The 19,866-nt window shown below is 46.2% G+C and overlaps 2 long non-coding RNA genes across 2 annotated transcripts in view; both read left to right on the forward strand.

Moving 5' to 3' along the window:
* The window catches only part of LOC310914926, a 31,370-nt gene extending 29,564 nt beyond the window's left edge, over positions 1-1,806 (forward strand). The window contains exon 3 of the long non-coding RNA XR_014591127.1: positions 1,438-1,806. This is a non-coding gene — a long non-coding RNA (uncharacterized lncRNA). The remainder of the gene's footprint in view (positions 1-1,437) is intronic.
* Positions 1,807-12,967: 11,161 nt separating this feature from the next.
* Positions 12,968-13,632, forward strand: LOC310915285. The gene is made up of 3 exons (XR_014591158.1): positions 12,968-13,063; positions 13,154-13,293; positions 13,545-13,632. It is a non-coding gene; the product is annotated as an uncharacterized lncRNA (long non-coding RNA).
* Positions 13,633-19,866: the final 6,234 nt, after the last annotated feature.

Raw genomic sequence — 19,866 nt, forward strand, 5'->3', positions numbered from 1 at the left:
AATGGACTAGGAGTTATAAGAGTTGGCCTTTTTTTTAATGGACTTTTGTTTGTGTTTTGTTTTCTGAAATGGATATATTTGTGTGGTCAGGGCAGTGGTGTTTCTGGTGCAACTCTGAGCATCCCTTATTGTTTGTGTGTTTCAGGTGGTCACTTGTCGCACACTGAGATCCTCTCACCCAACAGCCCTGCTGAGATCATCCGTGGATGTTTGGTTTTCTTTACGGCACCTGAATGAGAGACAGCAGGAATTTCCCTGAGGCAGAGACAGCCTTCCTTGGCCCCTGATGTGGATTCTCATCCCTGGAAATCCCAGTGATAAGTGAAGGGCTAAAAGCCACAGAGGGGGTGAAAGTGGGGTATGGGTTGGGAGTCACTGGGAGGGATTTTTGGGTCAGGTTTGGAGGTGGGGATGTCCAAGCTGTGACCCCTTTAGGGCACGTGAAGGGAAGGTCTCACAGTGCTGAGGTGTGCAGGGCAGAGCAGTCCCAGGGCACGTCGTGTCACTTGTCTGTTATGCACTCTGTGTCTGTTGTGTGTTTTGTTTTGTGTGTCTTTTGCCTTAACCCTTCAAGGGGTCTTTTGGAGACCCCAGGCATCGTTCTTAATATCTCCCTGTTCCTTGGACAGGCACTGATATCATTGAACTTTGACTCAGGTGCTCAGACACACATCAGAATCCATCTCTCTTCACAACCTTCCAGACTGGTTCCTTTCCAGGTCTTGTTCTGAGCTGTATCAACAGCTGTGCATTGCCACCATCCATTCAGGCAGATTAGGTCTTCTAAAAGTGCACAGTTGAGTGGAGGATTCTGACCGTAGGATTCTCAGGCATCCGTCTCTGCATTTCTTGGGATCAGTGATCCCATTGGCATCTTCTTCCTGCAGGGTTCTCTGAGCCTGGTCAGCTCCCCATGGGTCTTACCTCGGTCATCTCATTGCGAGTTCTCTCGGTCCTCAGGGTCATTTTTCTTGCCGAGATATTTCTGTCCCTGTTGTGTCCCCCCTTTTGTCCTGTCCTGTGTCACGGGTGTTGGTGTGTTTGGCCTGGAGCTGCTCTGCCTTGTTGCTCAGTCTGGGTGTAGGGGGAATGGGACAAGTCCTGGGGACTTGAAATTTGTCATGTGGGGTGTAGTTGGGCTGTAGAGGGTATTCCTAGATTGACACAAAGTGTCTGGAATTGTCAAGTTCTCCTTGGTAAAAATCAATGGTAAGGACTGAAAACATGAGAGACTGGCAAGTTATACATACCAGAGACACGTTTTTCTTTTTCTTTCTTTTTTTTTTTTTTTTTTTTAATAGCTGTGAGACTTACTTCTTGATTTTGAGACTCTCTTTTTTGTCCAACTTTTTTGTTAAAAAATCTTATTTTGAAGTGCCTCAACCAAGGACATCCTGTTTGAAACTTTATCCCTGTTGTTTTTCCTGTTGCAGGTAGTTGGCAGAAAAGGATGGAGCCAGTAGGAAGCAAAGCCCCTGGGAGGCCTCATCCTAGTCCAGCTGTTGTTTTGTGTTCTTGAAAAGATTTTATATTTATTTTTTATTTTTAACTTTTTTTAATATTACTTTTAGATTTTTTTTTAGATTTTTATTTCCATGTTTTTATTGTATTTTTAATTTTTAAGAACTTTTTATTAATTTTATTCAATTTTTTTTATTTTTTATTTTTTCATGTTTTCTTTGTTCCTTTTTTAAATACTATTTCTTACCTGGAGTACGTGGAAGTTGGACCCTAAAGGAGAGAAAAACCAGGAAAAGACTGACATCAAAGAACACTAAATTCATTTGTGCCACGCTTTAATAGAAATAGGATACAGGATAGCATGAATAAAGATCAAGCATTCTCTGTTTTCCAGGAGACTCCCATTCTCTGAACACTGACCACCCTTCTGGTGGATTTCTACACAGAAACCATTAACTTGTTTATTGTATTTCTCCCTCTATGTATTTTAATTTTTTTTGTTGTTTGTTTTTTCGTTTTGTTTTGTTTTTTGGGGGGGTTTTTTGTGGTTGTTTTTTTTTTTTTTTTAAATTTTTTTTTTCCATACTCTTTCTTACCCTGTGTAGGTGGAAGTTTGGCTGTTGGTAAGAAAGAAGTTGAAAAATGACCTCCATGTCCATTGGAGGTCTGGATATAACTGAGAGTGCAGTTAGTGAAAAACCTCTGTATTTTCTGCTGAATTAAAACCTGAATGGAGAAAGCTGTGAACACTGTGGTGCCTTTTTTTCTTTTAGGTCTCATTTTCCCCATGCACAGTATTGCCAGCAGTAACTTGATGTCAAGGTGTATTTCAGAGACAGCAATAAAACTAAGTAGACATTTTAATTTGTAACTCTCTGAACTGCCTTGTTTATTAGCCAAGAAATCTAAAGCTAAGCAAACAAAAAAAAAACCCAAAACAAAGCCCCCTGCAAACAACCCCCCTCAAAAAGCAGGCAGAATGGGGAAATTATTTTATTATTTTATATTAATATTTTAAAATCATTTTTATTATTATTTATTTTTATTATTTTAATAAAGATTAAATATTTACCCCTTAGAAAACCAGGGTCATTCAATTCTAATTAACTGTGGTTGTGGTGTCTTAGGTTAATCAATTCATATTGTTTAAAATATTGTTTAAAATATCAAGAAGTAAGTAAAAAAAAAAAAACCACAAATACAAAAAAAAAGAGGAAAATATAAGTTACAAGAGAACTATAAAATATGAAAGATAATATCAATAGATACACTATATATTATTACATGTACCATATATTATAATATGTTATGTATACCTAATATAATGTGCATGATATAATAGGTAAATTATAATAATAGAAATATGTAGGTAATATAAATAGGTAAATTATAGTAGTTAAATACATGATATAATTGAAATATCATAATAAGAAATAGAAAGAATATTTAAATATAGCCTAAAATGAAGACGTTTTTGGTTTTGGCTTAGTATATGGTGGGATTCTCGTAGTTGTTGCGGTTGTGGGTCTTTTGGGGCCTTTATTTTCGGGGATGTTTGGAATGGAATTTTGGCCACGTTCTTTTCTGCCTCCGCTCCGTGCGGCAGCGCTGCCACGGTGTGGACACAGAGCGGTACTGCAGCTCCCCCTGCCTGGCATCGGGCTGTGATCTGTAAGGCAATGCTGCCATCTCGTGGATAAAAATCGGTACTGCAGTTCTCCGCCGTAGCAGCCCCGGGCTGTGAGCTCACGGGCAATCGTGGCGCCCGAGCGCCGAAAGATCACGGCCAAAAAGGCGAGAAAAAAGTTCAAAGACCCCGGACACGTGGCAGCCGGCTCCCTGCGTGCCACCTGGACCACGGAGCCGCCCCGGAGCGATTTTTCCGCGGCGTACGCCGGTGTGCGGACACGGGATGGGGGCTGAGCAGCGCTACGGAAGTATTTGGGCAGGCGATGTGGTCAGGGGCCTGTGCGAGCAGCCGAGGGGGACATTCGGGGGGCATGCCACAACCAAGATGGCGGCGCTTGACCTTCTAAAGATGGCGACCAAAAGAGCGGGATAGGGAGAGGACCTAATGTGTGTTTATCTGACAGCCTGCATAAAAATCCCGACAACGGCGCCGCCCTGTAGCAATTTTCTGTGGCCTTTCCAGGTGTAGGGACACGGGCTGTGGGTTCAGCCGCACCGCAGCCGGGTTCGGCTTAGTGAATTTAGTCAGGCGGCTGTTTTAGACACCGATGAGTTCCTTACGCATGCCACAACCAAGATGGCGGCGCGGCTCACAGTGCTCGACCTTCTAAAGATGGCGGCGGGGAGGGGCGAAAGTGACGTAATGATCTTAGCATTTGGAAAGAGCCGGGGAGTTACGAAAATCGCCGAGTGTTGCCGAACAGCCGAGAAGAGCCGACGGCTGACGGAAATCACCGAGTTTCCCCGAACAGCCGAGAGTAGCCGAGGTTCCCCGAACAGCCGAGAATAGCGAACGGCTGACGGAAATCGCCGAACAGCCGAACCCAGCCGAGTGTCCCCGAACGTCGCCCCCCTCAGCCGAACCGAACGAGCCACGGGCAGTTCCGGGCCGGATTTGCCCCCTTTCTTATTTTCTGTGGTTTTACATATGCATAATGTCTTACAGACTTTCTTCATACATATTTATTTTTTGATCTTGGTTATTTTCGTTTGGAATAGTAATTACTTTATGCTTTTCTGGGCAAGCTCAGTTTTTAGTGGTGGTTGTCTCCAGGCCGTGGGGGGGGGGTCTTGTTTTATTCATTTTTTCACCTTTATCTTTCTCATGTGTGCTTTGGCTTTTTTGGCACAATTTTAAGAGAACGTATTATTTTAGAGTCTGTGTTCATTTCTTTATTTGTGTTCTTAATGCTGTTATTCTTTTGTTTAGGTTAGTTCTTCTAGTTCATTCTCTGATTATTTGAAGGTTTCTTATTTGTAATGTTTAAATATATGCAAAAAAGTAATAAGCACAGTGTTACTAAATATATTAATATATATAATAATATATATTATATATATTATATATATGTAATATATAATAATAAATATATATTTTAAAATACTACTTGGAATGTATTCTAATATACTATATTATATACTATATACTATACTATATACTATTTTATACTAATATACATAATGTATATGGTCTTTAATTTACTATAAAGGATTAGTTGTGATTTTTCAGTTTATGCCTCAGAGACCGGTTTAGATTAAATATCAGGAAGGAATTGTTGCCTGTGAGGGCGGCGGGACCCTGGCACAGGTTCCCCAGAGAAGCTGTGGCTGCCCCTGGATCTGGTGGAAGGTGTCCGTGCCCTGGGTGGGGCTGGAATGGGATGAGCTTTCCCTTCCACAGTTCAGTGATTCTGGTGTTCTGGCTGAGGTCAGTCAGCCTGAGGGGCTGTTGCAATTTCAGGCTGGAAGTTGATTGCTCGTAATTTACACAGTGTAAAGCAAGAATGAATGCTTAAAAAAATTCTAATGCATGATTTTTTTAAATATAAAAAGCACAGGGAGAGGTGCTTCCTTTTATTTTCTTCTGATTCAATTGCATTTCTCACTTACAGTACAGTAGAAACCCTGTTCTGCTCTGGCTGCTGCAGGACACCCCAGAGCATCTCCAGGTGCACCTGAAGGCATCTCGACACCGAGAGAGATTTGTTCTGTTTCCGTATTGACTCTGTTGAAAGGTGAACGAAGAATGTCCATGGGTCACCCTGCCAGCTCCACTTGGCATCGCAGGGAGGGCGCTCCTGTCATCTCTCTGGTGAGTCTGGAGGTGGGTTTTTCTGCTGCTCTGTCCCAGAGGGGTTTTCTGTATTGCTGCTGTTGGCATCGTAGTGCTGAGTTGTGAGGAACATCACCTGTGTAAGGCAAATCCTGGAAAAAAAACAAACAAAACTGCCTTTTGTATGAGAAATTGCATTTTGTCCAGGAAAATCTCACCGAGCCCAGGGCACAGATGGGTTCCCTCCTATTTGATCAGGAGAGTGCACAAAGCAAACTCCTAAAGGGCCTGGCTGGAGCCTGTTGGGGTCAGCCTTAGCAGGGGGAAGGGGGGCCAGAGGGGCTCAGGCAGGGCTTGGGGTGGGTCTGACCTGCACTGGCCACGTCTGCTCTGTCCTTGCTGAGGTGGGCAAAGGCAAATCTGACAACTGAGTGTGTGCTTGAGCCTCTCACTCAGCTGTCTGAGGATCTGTCTAGAAAATGGAAGTGGAGTTGGGTTTAGTTTGGTGTACAGCACTTAAAAGTGGTCTTCAGATATTCTTCAGTAACTGATCCTGAATTAAGGCTCCATGCCAGAGTTCTTTGGTGAGTGCATTGTTCTAATGGAGGATGGTCGTTCATCTGAACTGGATTTAATGTCTCTGTTATTTTCTGAAGTTCTCATTTATTTTGCTGTGCTGTTGTGGATGCTCACCCTCGTACTCTGGACAGTGGTTTGGGGATTTTTTCCTTCATTCCCCAGCTATAATACTTTTTTTTTTTTTTTTTTTTTTTTTTTTTTTTTTTTTTTTTTTTTCTATGGCAGTAAAATCCTCTAAAGCACTGAACTGGCTGCAGAATGGCATTTTCTCAGAGAAAGTAATGCTGCTTGTCCCAGCCAGCACTGCACTGTTCTTGGTGCCATTTTTCACTGTTTCCTGTAGCCCCAGAATCCATGGCTGTCCCTCAGGGTTCTGAAGGAGTGCTGTATTTGTATTTTTGGCTTCAGGATCTCAACGGTGGCATCTGGGCTCTATTCTAGGAACCCTGGAAAAGCAAGCTCTTATTCATGAGGAACCATTAACTCTTGAAAGTTGAGCTGTCTTGCAAGAGGTGCTGCAAAGGGTGAGATTTAAACTGATATCATTTTTTTTAAATCATCTCTGTGAAATCTTAATAAGCTTCAGCAGTTTCTGCGGAACAGATGATTTCACCCAGAGCATTTCAGTGCATTGTAACACATACTGGACTGCTTCATGTAATTGTTGTCTTGTGTTATGGAAAATCTTCAGCAACTTTTCCTTCAATTTTCATGGTGATTAGCATTTTGTGTTTATCCAGCACAGCATCAGGTTCCCATTTGTGTCTCAATAATTTGACAGGTTGTTTCTAGTTAGTTGTGATTCACTTCTCCAGATCTTGACTTAACTTTGAGTCACGTCTCTTCTGCCTTTTGTGCAAATGGACTTAATGTTTTTGCTGTCAATTTGTATTGAAATATCGAGCAGCTTTTACTTCTGGGGTTCCCAAAGTCTGCCCTTGGCAGGTGCAGCCTGTGCTTCAACCTGGAGCCCTCAGTCTGCAGGGAAATGGACCTTTGGGGAAATTCTTCCAGCTCTAGTTAATGCTTTATGGATGATGCTGGTTTTCTGGAGGTAGGCTGTCCATTCTGACCCATTTTCTTCTCTCTCCTTGCAGACTGGACCTGCTGAAAGCCTGAGGCGAGACCAGGATGTGCAAAATCTCTGAGTCTGTCTTGCTGAGGCTGAAGCCATGTTTGCTGTCAACGGTGACATTGTGGAAGATGCTAAAGACTGAAAACTTTGGGGTTTTTCCCCTGAGTCACCAGACTCTGTCTGCAGCTGTGCCCTGTATATCTCTTAAAAGAGTTTCTGGGTTTAGAAAGGTTTTTACATTCTGCAATATTAATCTATGACTCAATTGAAAAGAATCATACTCTCTCAGTGTGGTGTTAATTGCTCTGAGTTGGTTAATTAAAATTATTGGTAAGGGGTTTTAGCAACCCTTGGATGGCCCTTGGAGCTGGCAGCTCTTGTTCAATTTCTCTTCATTCCTTTCATGTCTTTCAATTATTTCTTAAGCACTTACTGCAAATTAGGATATAATTTCTGCCTTGTTGGATTGGGAAATCCAAGCCGAGTTCCTTGGAGAGACTGAGGGAATGGGGAGCTGAGCCTCAGGGTGGGTTTTGACAGTGGGAGTTTGGTGAGGAAGAAAAGAGAGATCCCCCAAAAGTGATTAAGGTCAGTTCCTTGGGTGAATGAACTGGCTTTGGGTGCTTCTACCCCCAAAAAATCATTCTGGTTAAATGGGGCTTGGAGAAGCAGGGGGATGTGCCGGGGGCTGTGCTGGAACCCCTCAAATTCCAGTCAGAGGTGCTGGGCACTGCTGGGCCTTGGGGACAATACTGAGGGGCTCCACTGTCTGATCCAGGGAGTTCTCCCATTATTTCCTGTGGTGCTCAGACTCTGGCAGGTCATTGCAGCTCCACAGGCTGAAAATCCCATCGGAGCAGTTGGAGTCACAGGCGATCACACAGAAGCCAATCTGGGAGAGGAAATGAGCTGTTCCATAGATTTATTTTTCCCACTGCGTTTTGAAATTGTACCAGAATCTTTCCCCTCCCCTCGGACCCGGCTCGGCTGAGCTGTGAGGGGCGGGGCCGGCCCAGGGAGAAGGGCGGGGCCGCGGGTGATGGCCCCGCGTCCATCTGGGGCTGGGGCGGGGCGGGGGGCGGGGCCGGGCAGGGCCGGGGGCGGGGTCGGGCAGAGCCGAGGGCGGGGCCGGGCAGGGCCGGGTTTGGGTTTTGTCTGGGCTTGTCAGCCAAGTCATAAACAAGCCAACTCGGCTCCTGAACTCTCCAATGAACGTTTGAAACGCTTCCACAGAAAGACAAGTCAGGAGTGATTCCAAAGGAATATTTGTAAATGAAGGGTAACGATTGCTGAGGAATTTCCTTGGGAATTATGTACTTCACACGTACAGAATTTAGGAGGAGGAATCCCCGTTTCAGCCTCGGGCACCTGCAGGAGAAGAGGAGTCTTTATCCACAGCAAGGGAAGCCCGGTGCCCCATCGTGTCAGGTGCAGACAATGAACCGTCCCGGGAATGAACAGCAAGTCCTCTCTGTCCTCACCCTCGGAGTGGCAGCAGCTGCAGGTGAGAGATGCCACAGGATGGGGAGGGGAGAGAGCAGCCCCAGGTGGAGCTGTGATGGATAATGATGGGGCGGTTCCAGGTTAAGAGGGAAGCCCCAGCTCATTTTGGTATCCAGCCGTGGGGAGTGAGGAGCTCACGCTGAGGTCCCGGCTGTGGTTCATGGGGAGCACGTGGGTTTGGAGTGTTGCTTGGGAGGCGATGGGGATCAAACCTTTACACTGAGCAACAGCAGAAGGTAAGCCAGTGTGGGTTTATAGAGGGGACTTTTTTTTCCTTTTCGGCTTCATCTTAATAAACCCTCCCCGGTGCTCCCAGAAGAAAAAGGAGTTATGGAGACAAAAGGAGTTCAAATTGATTGAAGAAACTCCTCTTCTGTTGTTGTCTGTGTTTAAATTGGAGGAGTTTTCTTTTCTCTTGGAATTTTAATGAATAATAGTACTTTTATGTAATTTTTATTCAATATTGTGTTCTTAGGTGGTGTGTAGTGTTTTGTGTGACTTTTTTGGTATTATTTGTTATATATAATTTGGTTTTTGGGCAAAGGTAACTTTATGGATGGGTTTGTTTGTATTTGAGGTAGAACTAATTTAAGTAGCTTTTTTGAGAGACTTCTGAAATGTGTTATTGGGGTTTTGTGTGTTGTATGGAGGGATTCAGGTTGGGTAGACCTGTTTTGTTCTGTTTGGTGGTTTTTAGTGATTTATTGTGTGGCTTTATTCTGTTTGTAGGCGGTGTATGATGAGGGATATGTTGTGTATTTATTTCATGTTTGGTTTCACAGTTCCCATTGGTCAGAGTATTTTTGAACTGAGTTTTGTTGTTGAATTGTTTTTGGGGGGGATATTGTGTTTTTCCAGGGTTTATTGTCTAAGGTTTACAGTGGTGTAATTGGCTGTGGTGTGAGGTATAGGGGAGGTTTTTATTTATTTAGTGGTGGCTTTTATCATAGGGAGCATCTAGTGTTTGTTTTAGTGGGTTTGAGACGGTGTGATGTAGTTAATTTTTTAGGGTTTCTTAATATTTACAATTAAATGATTTTTTATTGTGTTATAGGGGTTTGTTTATTTAGCATGCTTGACTACAGTATACATTTTATAGTTTTGGATAATTTAGGAGATATTGTTTGTAGTCTAATGGATCTTTTGGTTTTGTGTGTATTTATAGGTGGTTTGTTTGTTTTGATGGTTTTGAGGAATTAAGAGTTCATTGAGTTAGGAATAATTGTTTTTGGTGCTGTTAATTTAAGTATATTTGTGCTACTTTTATTTCTATGGATTGAATTGTTTGTTGTTGTGGTTTCGGGTAAACCTGAGAGGAAACTTTTGGATGGATTTTTTTTTTTAGAGAGTAAACTAAAATGGTCTTTCTTTTAAATTGGTTTGGGAAAGAACTTCTTTGGAGAAAAATCGGAAAAACTATTTATTTAACAAAGTGCTCACAAGCATAAAGAGTGAATGACATAAAATAATAAAACTTTCTGTTATTCTGTGGCGAGATGGTAAATTCAGAATGTCCTTGCTGTGGGTTGTAGCTCCTTTGGTCTCTTGTCAGCTCTTCCAGCATTGATAAAATGCTGAGGTCCAGGCCCTGTGGCTGCAGGTGCAGCTCTCGGTGCTTCTCTGGGTTTTTCAGTCTGCAGCAGGTTTAATGAGCCTGGAGAAAAAGGGAAAAAAAATCAGTGCAGGGAACTTCTCTGCCCTAAAACTAACAACTAACAAAGAGCCATCAGATCTGTGTGCTGCAGTCTGTCTGTGCCTCAGCTGAATACACTGGAGAGAGGGAATGCAGAGGAGTGACCACTGTTCTCTTAAAACAAGCTGTGTGCTTTTTCTTTCCTTGCTTTGCTCTCCAAATCAATCTGAAAGGTACAGAAGGCATTTTTGAAGGAGTTATTTTAACTATTTGATGGTTTTTGGCACTTCAAGTACTTGTTTTGGAGTGTTTGGGGTTTTGAGTTAGTTATAACGGGATAATTTTACTTCTAATTAGGTGTTTTTAGGTTTTATTGCAGTTAAAAGTTGTGACTTTCTTGTTTTGTTAGTAGAAATAGAAAATAGGTTTTGATTTTGTATACAGTGATGGGATTGGTGTATTAGTGTGGACTAAGGATTTAAAATTCTGTGGTTTTGATGTGTTAGCTTAATGAATTTATAGTTTAAAAGACGTGGGGTTTATGGTTCTTATTTGGTTAGAGGCAGGTCTTTAAATTGGGGGGGTTCTGGGTGTGTATTTTGGAGGTTTTTTGAAGGGAATGGACATGGGGTTATTTTTATTATATTTGGAAAATGGACTACGAGTAATAAGAGTTGGCTTTTTTTTTGCTGGACTTTTGTTTGCAATTCCTAAAATTGATATATTTGTGTGGTCAGGGTGGTGGTGTTTCTGGTGCAACTCTAAGCCTCCATTATTGTTTGTGTGTTTCAGGTGGTCCAGTTGTATCACACTGAGATGTCCTCACTGACCAGCCAACAGCCCTGCTGAGATCATCCCTGGATGTTTGGTTTTCTTCATGGTACCTGACTAGGAGACAACAGCCCGGTGACAGCAGGAATTTCCCTGAGGCAGAGACAGCCTTCCTTGGCACCTGATGTGGATTCTCATCCCTGAACATCCCAGAGATAAGTGAAGGGCTAAAAGCCACAGAGGGGATGAAAGTGGGGTGTGGGGTCAGGGGTCACCAGGATGGATTTTTGGGTCAGGTTTGGAGATGGAGATGTCCAAGATGTGACCCCTTTAGGGCACATAGAGGGAAGGTGTCACAGTGCTGAGGTGTGCAGGGCAGAGCAGCCCCAGGGCACGTCGTGTCACTTGTCTGTTGTTCACTCCGTGCCTTTTGTGTGTTTTGTTTTGTGTGTCTTTTGCCTTAACCCTTCAAGGGGTCTTTTGGAGACCCCAGGCATCGTTCTTAACATCTTCCTATTCCTGGTGCTGATACCAGGCCAGGCATCAAACCCTTGACTCGGGAGCTCAGAGGCTCCTCAGAATCCGTCTCTCTTCACAAGTGTCCAGGCTGATGCCTTTCCAGGTCTTGTTCTGAGCTGTATCCACAGCTGTGCACTGCTGTGATCCATTCAGGTGGATTAGGTCTTGTCAGAATGCAGAGACAGGTACAGGATTCTGACCTTAGGATTCTCGGGCATCCATCTCTGCATTTCTTGGGATCAGTGATCCCGTTGGCATCTTCTTCCTGCAGGGTTCTCTGAGCCTGGTCAGCTCCCCATGGGTCTTACCTCGGTCATCTCATTGCGAGTTCTCTCGGTCCTCAGGGTCATTCTTCTTGCTGAGATATTTCTGTCCCTGTTGTGTCCCCCCTTTTGTCCTGTCCTGTGTCACGGGTGTTGGTGTGTTTGGCCTGGAGCTGCTCTGCCTTGTTGCTCAGTCTGGGTGTAGGGGGAATGGGACAAGTCCTGAGGACTTGAAATTTGTCATGTGGGGTGTAGTTGGGCTGTAGAGGGTATCCCTGGATTGGCACAAAGTGTCTGGAGCTGTCGAGTTCTCCTGCAGCACTTTGACTCTTGTCCTGACTTTGTTTCAGGTGCAGATGGATTCAATCCATGGCAGAGTGCCCCATCCCGGGTGAGGGGGCTCCCCTGAGAAGGTCAGTCACTGTTTGTGTTTGCAGGGGAGTGTAAATGGTGGCCGTGTTACAGCCCTGCTCTTTGTCTTTGTTTTTAGAAAGGAAGGCTGGATCTCTGCAGTCAAGGTGAAGTGGACGAAGTGAGCAGTGATGGGTGGACAGAAGCAGTTGCTTCTGCTGGAGTTTCACTTGCTGGTGCAACTCTAAGCATTCACTGGTCTGTTTTATTTTATTTTAGGTGGTCCCTTTGGCAGATGTGCTGGCCCAGGATGCCAGAGGAGGGTAGATGGGTGCAACATTAAGGTTCACTTGTGCTGTGCTTCAGTCAGAGCAGGGAGGTTGCTGTTTCATAGTAACTCAGCATAATTTTTCCTTTTTTGTTTCTTTGCAGGAGCTGCTGCTGCCCCAGGTGTGCCAAGGAATAGAGGGAGGGGGTGAGTTGGCCCTTGGGCAGGTGGCCCAGAGGTGAGTGCTGTGCTCAGTGTGTCCCTTTTCCTTTTGCTGGGTTCACTCTGGGCAGTCTCTGGAGTGGGGGGAGATCTGAGGGGGAGCCGGGTCAGGGGTGCAGAGGAGCTCTGGGGGTGACTCTTCTGGAGGGGAATAGTCACATTTTCTGTTCTGTGGTCCCAGGTAGTGTGAGGAGGTGCACAGCTGGAGTTTGGATATGGCAGCACTGAGAGAACGTCTCCAAATCCATGGAGCCAACACGTTCATTTCTGTCGAGGAGGGATTTTGTCTGCTCGTATTCCAAAAGCTGAATGTTGGGGCTGGTGGTTGGGAGAAGGGGAAAAACCTTTTCAGTCCCAGGAGGCAATTTAAAGTTACCTTAGAGGAGAGGGCCCCAGTGGGATGGACCCCTCAGGAGTAAAAAGAGAGAGGGTGACACAAAGTGTCTGGAGCTGTTGAGTTCTCCACTTTGACTCTTGTCCTGACTTTGTTTCAGATGCAGATGGATTAAATCCATGGCAGAGTGCCCCATCCTGTGTGAGGGGGCTCCCCTGAGAAGGTCAGTCACTGTTTGTGTTTGCAGGGGAGTGTAAATGGTGGCCATGTTACAGCACTGCTCTTTGTCTTTGTTTTTAGGAGGCAAAGCTGGATCTCTGCAGTCAAGGTGAAGGGGACGAGGTCAGCAGTGATGGGTGGACAGAAGCAGTTGCTTCTGCTGGAGTTTCACTTGCTGGTGCAACCCTAAGCCTCCTTTATTGTGTGTTTTAGGCAATCCACTTGCACTGCACTGAACTCCCCTCTCACCAACTGGACTGCTGTCCCAGTCTGCCTCATTCATGAGCCCTTGGGGAACATTACAGGACTGTGTGGTGAAGCTTTGACCTTCTCCATTTGAAGGGGCCATCCAGGTGGGCTTTGGTAACAGCCGAGGAGTTGAGGTGTGTCAGGGAGGAGGAGGGAGGCTCTGCTCAAGTTTCAGCAGTGCCACATCACCTTGTCTGCTCTTAACCCAGGCACACCCCGCAATGTTGGTGTCTGAGCAGAGCTGGAGCACAGGGCCCGAGGCCCTGGGTGTGCTCAGGAGGTGGTGAGTAGCAGAATTGCTGGTTTTTAGCCCATGTGCTGCTGAGATCACACGGTCACATTTGTTTTTCTTTAGTGTAGCTGAGTGAGAGACACCAGCCCAGTGGCAGCAGGAATTTCCCCGAGGGAGAGGCACCTTCTTTGGCTTTTGACATGGATTGGCATCCCCAGATGTCCCAGAGATAAGTGGAGGGCTGGGAGCCACAGAGGGGATGACAGTGGGGTGTGGGGTCAGGGGTCACCAGGAGGGGGTTTTAAATCAGGTTTGGAGATGGGGATGTCCAAGATGTGACCGCTTTAGGGCACATAGAGGGAAGGTCTCACAGTGCTGAGGTGTGCAGGGCAGAGCAGTCCCAGGGCACGTTGTGTCACTTGTCTGTTGTGTACTCTGTGTCTTTTGTGTGTTTAGTTTTGTGTGTCTTTTGCCTTAACCCTTCAAGGGGTCTTTTGGAGACCCCAGGCATCGTTCTTAACATCTCCCTATTCCTGGTGCTGATACCAGGCCAGGCATCAAACCTTTGACTCGGGAGCTCAGAGGCCCCTCAGACTCCATCTCTCTTCACAAGTGTCCAGGCTGATGCCTTTCCAGGTCTTGTTCTGAGCTGTATCCACAGCTGTGCACTGCTGTGATCCATTCAGGTGGATTAGGTCTTGTCAGAATGCAGAGACAGGTACAGGATTCTGACCATAGGATTCTCAGGCATCCATCTCTGCTTTTCTTGGGATCAGTGATCCCGTTGGCATCTTCTTCCTGCAGGGTTCTCTGAGCCTGGTCAGCTCCCCATGGGTCTTACCTCGGTCATCTCATTGCGAGTTCTCTCGGTCCTCAGGGTCATTCTTCTTGCCCAGATATTTCTGTCCCTGTTGTGTCCCCCCTTTTGTCCTGTCCTGTGTCACGGGTGTTGGTGTGTTTGGCTCAGAGCTGCTCTGCCTAGTTGCTTAGTCTGGGTGTAGGGGGAATGGGACAAGTCCTGGGGAGTTGAAATTTGTCATGTAGGGTGTAGTTGGCCTGTAGAGGGTATCCCTAGATGGACACAAAGTGTCTGGAGCTGTCAAGTTCTCCTGCAGCACTTTGACTTTTGTACTGACTTTCTTTCAGATGCAGGGGGATTAAATCCACCCTTTTGTTTCCCCCGAGTATGTGGGAGGTTGGCTCTCAGCAAGGAAGAATTTGAGAAATGACCTCCCTGTCTGCTGGACGTCTGGATATAATTGAGAGTGCAGTTACTAAAAATTCTCTGTATTTTCTACTAAATTAATAAACCTGAACTGAGAAAGCTGTGAACACCATGGTGCCTGTTTTTTCCTTTCAGGTCTCATTCTACCCATGCCCAGTGTTACCAGCAGTAGCTTGATGTCGAAGTGTATTTCCGAGGCAGAGATAAAATAATATGGACATTTTATTTTGTAGCTCTTTGCACCTCCTTGTTTATTAGCCAAGAAATCCAAAACAAACCCCCTCTCCCCAAAAGCACACAGAAAGAGAAAATATGCCCATATTATTTTAATTAAGATTAAATATTTATCTCTTAGAAAACCAGGCTCATTCAATTCTAATTAACTGTGGTTCTGATGTGTTAGGTCAATGAATTCATATAGTTTAAAATATCGGTAAAAATGGAAAGAAGTAAATACGAATTGAAAATAATACAAAAAAATAAAAATATAAGTAACAGAATGAGAACTATAAAATATGAAAGATAATAGGAATAGATGCACTATTGATACACTATATTATTACTTGTTCTATTTATTATAATATGTAAAATATACTTAATATAACGTACATGATATAATAGATAAATTTGTAATGGTTATTAGATATATCAAAGGAAGAAATAGAAGTTATTTTGAAATGCAGCCTAAACTGAAGGCTTTTTTGGATTCGGTATGGTTGATGGCAGGCGATCTGTAAGGCAATGCTGCCATCCTGTGGATAAAGATCGGTACTGCAACTCTCCCCCGCGCCCGTCCCGAGAGCTGTGCGGCAGTGCTGCCATCCTGTGGACATACAGCGGTACTGCAATTCTCCCCCGTGCCGGTACCCGAGGTGAGCAGCAGCCCCGGTCTCTGAGCTCACGGGCAGTTTTGCCGCCCGAGGACCGAAAAATCACGGCCAAAAAGGCGAGAAAAAAAAAGAGGGGACGCAGGGCACGTGGCAGCCGGCTGCCTGCGCGCGACCTGGACCAGGGAGCGGCCCGGGAGCGGTTTTTCCGTGGCACACGCAGGTGACGGACACGGGATGGGGGCTGAGCGGCGCCACGGCAGTGTTTGGGCAGGCGATGTTGTCAGGCGCTTGTGCGAGCAGCCGAGGGGGACATTTGGGGAGGGTGCCACAACCAAGATGGCGGCGCGACTCGGGGCGCTTGACCTTCTAAAGATGGCGGCGAAAAGGGCGGGAAAAATGAGGACCCCCCCATGTGTGTCTATCAGACTGCCTGCACAAAAATCCCGACCACGGCGCCGCCCGAGGACAATTTTCTGTGGCGTCTCCAGGTGTAGGGACACGGGCTGTGGGTTCAGCCACGCCGCAGGCGGGTTCGGGTTACTCATTTTAGTCAGGCTTCTGTGTTAGACACCTAAGGGGGGCCTTAAGGGGCGCCACAACCAACATGGCGGCTCGGTTCGCTGCTGTTGACCTTCTAAAGATGGCGGCGGGGAGGGGCGAAAGTGACGTAATGCTCTCTGCCACCAAAAAAGGCGAGGTGTGACGAAAATGACCGAGAGTTGCCGAACAGCCGAAAAGAGCCGACGGCTGACGGAAATGACCGAGTTTCTCCGAACAGCCGAGCCCAGCCGGGTTTCCCCGAACAGCCGAGCCCAGCCGAGTTTCTCCGAACGAGCCGCGCCCGCCCGAGCCGGGGGCAGTTCCCGGGCGGCCCCGGGCTGGTGTCCGCCGTCACTGCCGCTTCCTCGGCGGGCCATTCAAGGCGGTGTCGGGGCCGCTGCCGATCCCCCGGCGGGCGGGCGGGACACGCTGGCGCTGTGCCCGGAGCTGGAGCACTCGCTGTCGGCGCTGGAGTCGTGCCGGGGGTTCCCGGGGAAGGCGGCAGGAGAAGCCGGTAAAACGCCCGGAGTGCTCGTGTGGCCCCGAGAGCCCCCAGAACATTGATTTGGGGGGGTCTGTGCCAGCCGCTTATGCCCTAATGGAGAGGGATTTCTCACAAGGACATGCAGTGATGGACAAGGGGAACGGCTTCATCAGGATGAAGGGAGGCCGGTTTGGATTAAATATCAGGAAGGAATTGTTCCCTGGGAGGGCGGCGGGGCCCTGGCACGGGTTCCCCAGAGAAGCTGCGGCTGCCCCTGGATCTGGTGGAAGGTGTCCGTGCCCTGGGTGGGGCTGGAATGGGATGAGCTTTCCCTTCCACAATTCAGTGATTCTGGTGGTCTGGCTGAGCTCAGTCAGCCTGAGGGGCTGTTGCAATTTCAGGCTGGAAGTTGAGTCCTCATAACTTACACTTGCATAAAAGCAAGAATGAACACTTAAAAAAATTCTAGTGCCTGATTTTTTTTTAATATAAAAATACAAGGAGAGATGCTTCCTTTTATTTTCTTCTGATTAAATTGTATTTCTCACTTACAGCACTGTAGAAACCCTGTTCTGCTCTGGCTGCTGAAGGACACTGCAGCATCTCCAGGTGCACCTGAAGGCCTCTTGACACCGAGAGAGATTTGTTCTGTTTCTGCATTGACTCTGTTGAAAGGTGAATGCAGAATGTCCATGGGTCACCCTGCCAGCTCCACTTGGCTCAGCAGGCATCGCACGGAGGGCGCTCCTGTCATCTCTCTGGTGAGTCTGGAGGTGGGTTTTTCTGCTGCTCTGTCCCAGAGGGGTTTTCTATATTGCTGCTGTTGGCATCGTAGTGCTGAGTTGTGAGGAACATCACCTGTGTAGGGCAAATCCTACAAAAAAACCAAACAAAACTGCCTTTTGTATGAGAAATTGCATTTTGTCCAGGAAAATCTCACCGGGCTCAGGGCACAGGAGGGTTCCTTCCCATCTGATCAGGAGAATACACAAAGCAAACTCATAAAGGGCCTGGCTGGAGCCTGTTGGGGCCAGTATTAGCAGGGGGAAGGGTGGCCAGAGGGGCTCAGGCAGGGCTTGGGGTGGGTCTGACCTGCACTGGCCACGTCTGCTCTGTCCTTGCTGAGGTGGGCAAAGGCAAATCTGACAACTGAGTGTGTGCTTGAGACTCTCACTCAGCAGTCTGAGGATCTGTCTAGAAAATGGAAGTGGAGTTGGGTTTAGTTTGGTGTACAGCACTTAAAAGTGGTCTTCAGATATTCTTCAGTAACTTTATCCTGAATTAAGGCTCCACGCCAGAGTTCTTTGGTGCAAGCATTGTTCTAATAGACGGCTTTTCATTTGGGCTGGTTTTAATGTCTCTATTTTTTTTCTGAAGTCTCTATTTATTTTGATGTCTTATTGTGGATGTTCACCCTCAGACTCTGGACAGTGGTTTGGGGATTTTTTCCCTTCATTCCCCAGCTATAATACCTTTTTTTTTTTTTTTCCCTCCCCCATGGCAGTAAAATTCTCTAAAGCACTAAACCGGCTGCAGAATGGCATTTTCTCAGACAGAGTAATGATGCTTCTCCCAGCCAGCACTGCACTGTTCTTGGTGCCATTTTTCACTGTTTCCTGTAGCCCCAGAATCCGTGGCTGTCCCTCAGGGTTCTGAAGGAGCGCTGTATTTGGATTTTTGGCTTCAGGATCTCAACGGTGGCATCTGGGCTCTATTCTAGGAACCCTGGAAAAGCAAGCTCTTATTCGTGAGGAACCATTAACTCTTGAAAGTCGAGCTGTCTTGCAAGAGGTGCTGCAAAGGGTGAGATTTAACCTGATATCATTTTTTTTAATCATCTCTGTGAAACCTTAATGTGCTTCAGCAGTTTCTGCGGAACAGATGATTTCACCCCGAGCATTTCAGTGCATTGTAACACGTACTGCACTGCTTCATGTCATTGCTATCTTGTGTCATGGAAGATCTTCAGCAAGTTTTCCTTCAGTTTTCATGGTAATCAGCATTTTGTGTTTATCCAGCACAGCATCAGGTTCCTATTTGTGTCTCAATAATTTGACAGGTTGTTTTTGGTTAGTTCTGATTCACTTCTCCAGATCTTGACTTAACTTTGAGTCACGTCTCTTCTGCCTTTTGTGCAAATGGACTTAATGTTGTTGCTGTCACTTTGTATTGAAATATCGAGCAGCTTTTACTTCTGGGGTTTCCATAGTCTACTCTTGGCAGGTGCAGCCTGTGCTTCAACCTGGAGCCCTCAGTCCGCAGGGAAATGGACCTTTGGGAAGTTCTTACAGCTCTATTTAATGCTTTGTGGATGATGCTGATTTTCTGGAGGTAGGCTGTCCATTCTGACCCATTTTCTTCTCTCTCCTTGCAGGCTGGACCTGCTGAAAGGCTGAGGCGAGACCAGGATCTGCAAAATCTCTGAGTCTGTCTTGCTGAGGCTGAAGCCATGTTTGCTGTCAACGGTGACATTGTGGAAGATGCTAAAGACTGAAAACTTTGGGGTTTTTCCCCTGAGTCACCAGACTCTGTCTGCCGCTGTGCCCTGTATATCTCTTAAAAGAGTTTCTGGGTTTAGAAAGGTTTTTTACATTCTGCAATATTAATCTATAACTCAATTGAAAAGAATCATACTCTCTCAGTGTGGTGTTAATTGCTCTGAGTTGGTTAATTAAAATTATTGGTAAGGGGTTTTAGCAACCGTTGGATGGCCCCTGGAGCTGGCAGCTCTTGTTCAATTTGTCTTCATTCCTTTCATGTTTTTCAAATATTTCTTAAGCAATTACTGCAATTAGGATATAATTTTTGCCTTGTTGGATTGGGAAATCCAAGCCGAGGTCCTTGGAGAGACTGAGGGGATGGGGAGCTGAGCCTCAGGCTGGGTTTGACAGTGGGAGTTTGGTGAGGAAGAAAAGAGAGATCCCCCAAAAGTGATTAAGGCCAGTTCTGCTGGCTTTGGGTGCTGCTATCCCCAGAAAATCATTCTGGTTAAACGGGACTTGGAGAAGCAGGGGGATGTGCCGGGGGTCCTGTGCTGGGACCCCCAAACACTGGTCAGGGCTGCTGGGAAGTGTCAACTCCAGAGGAGGAACACTCCAGAGGGGCTGTGCTGGGACCCCTCAAATTCCAGCCAGAGGTGCTGGGCACTGCTGGGCCTTGGGGACACCACTGAGGGGCTCTGCTGCCTGATCCAGGGAGTTCTCCCATTATTTTCTGTCGTGCTTAGACTCTGGCAGGTCATTGCAGCTCCACAGGCTGAAAATGCCATCAGAGCAGTTGGAGTCACAGACGATCACACAGAAGCCAATCTGGGAGAGGAAATGAGCTTTTCCATAGATTTATTTTTCCCAATGCGTTTTGAAATTA

The sequence above is a fragment of the Zosterops lateralis genome, assembly GCF_965231275.1.
Source record: "Zosterops lateralis genome assembly, chromosome: 14".
Classification (NCBI taxonomy): Eukaryota; Metazoa; Chordata; class Aves; order Passeriformes; family Zosteropidae; genus Zosterops; species Zosterops lateralis.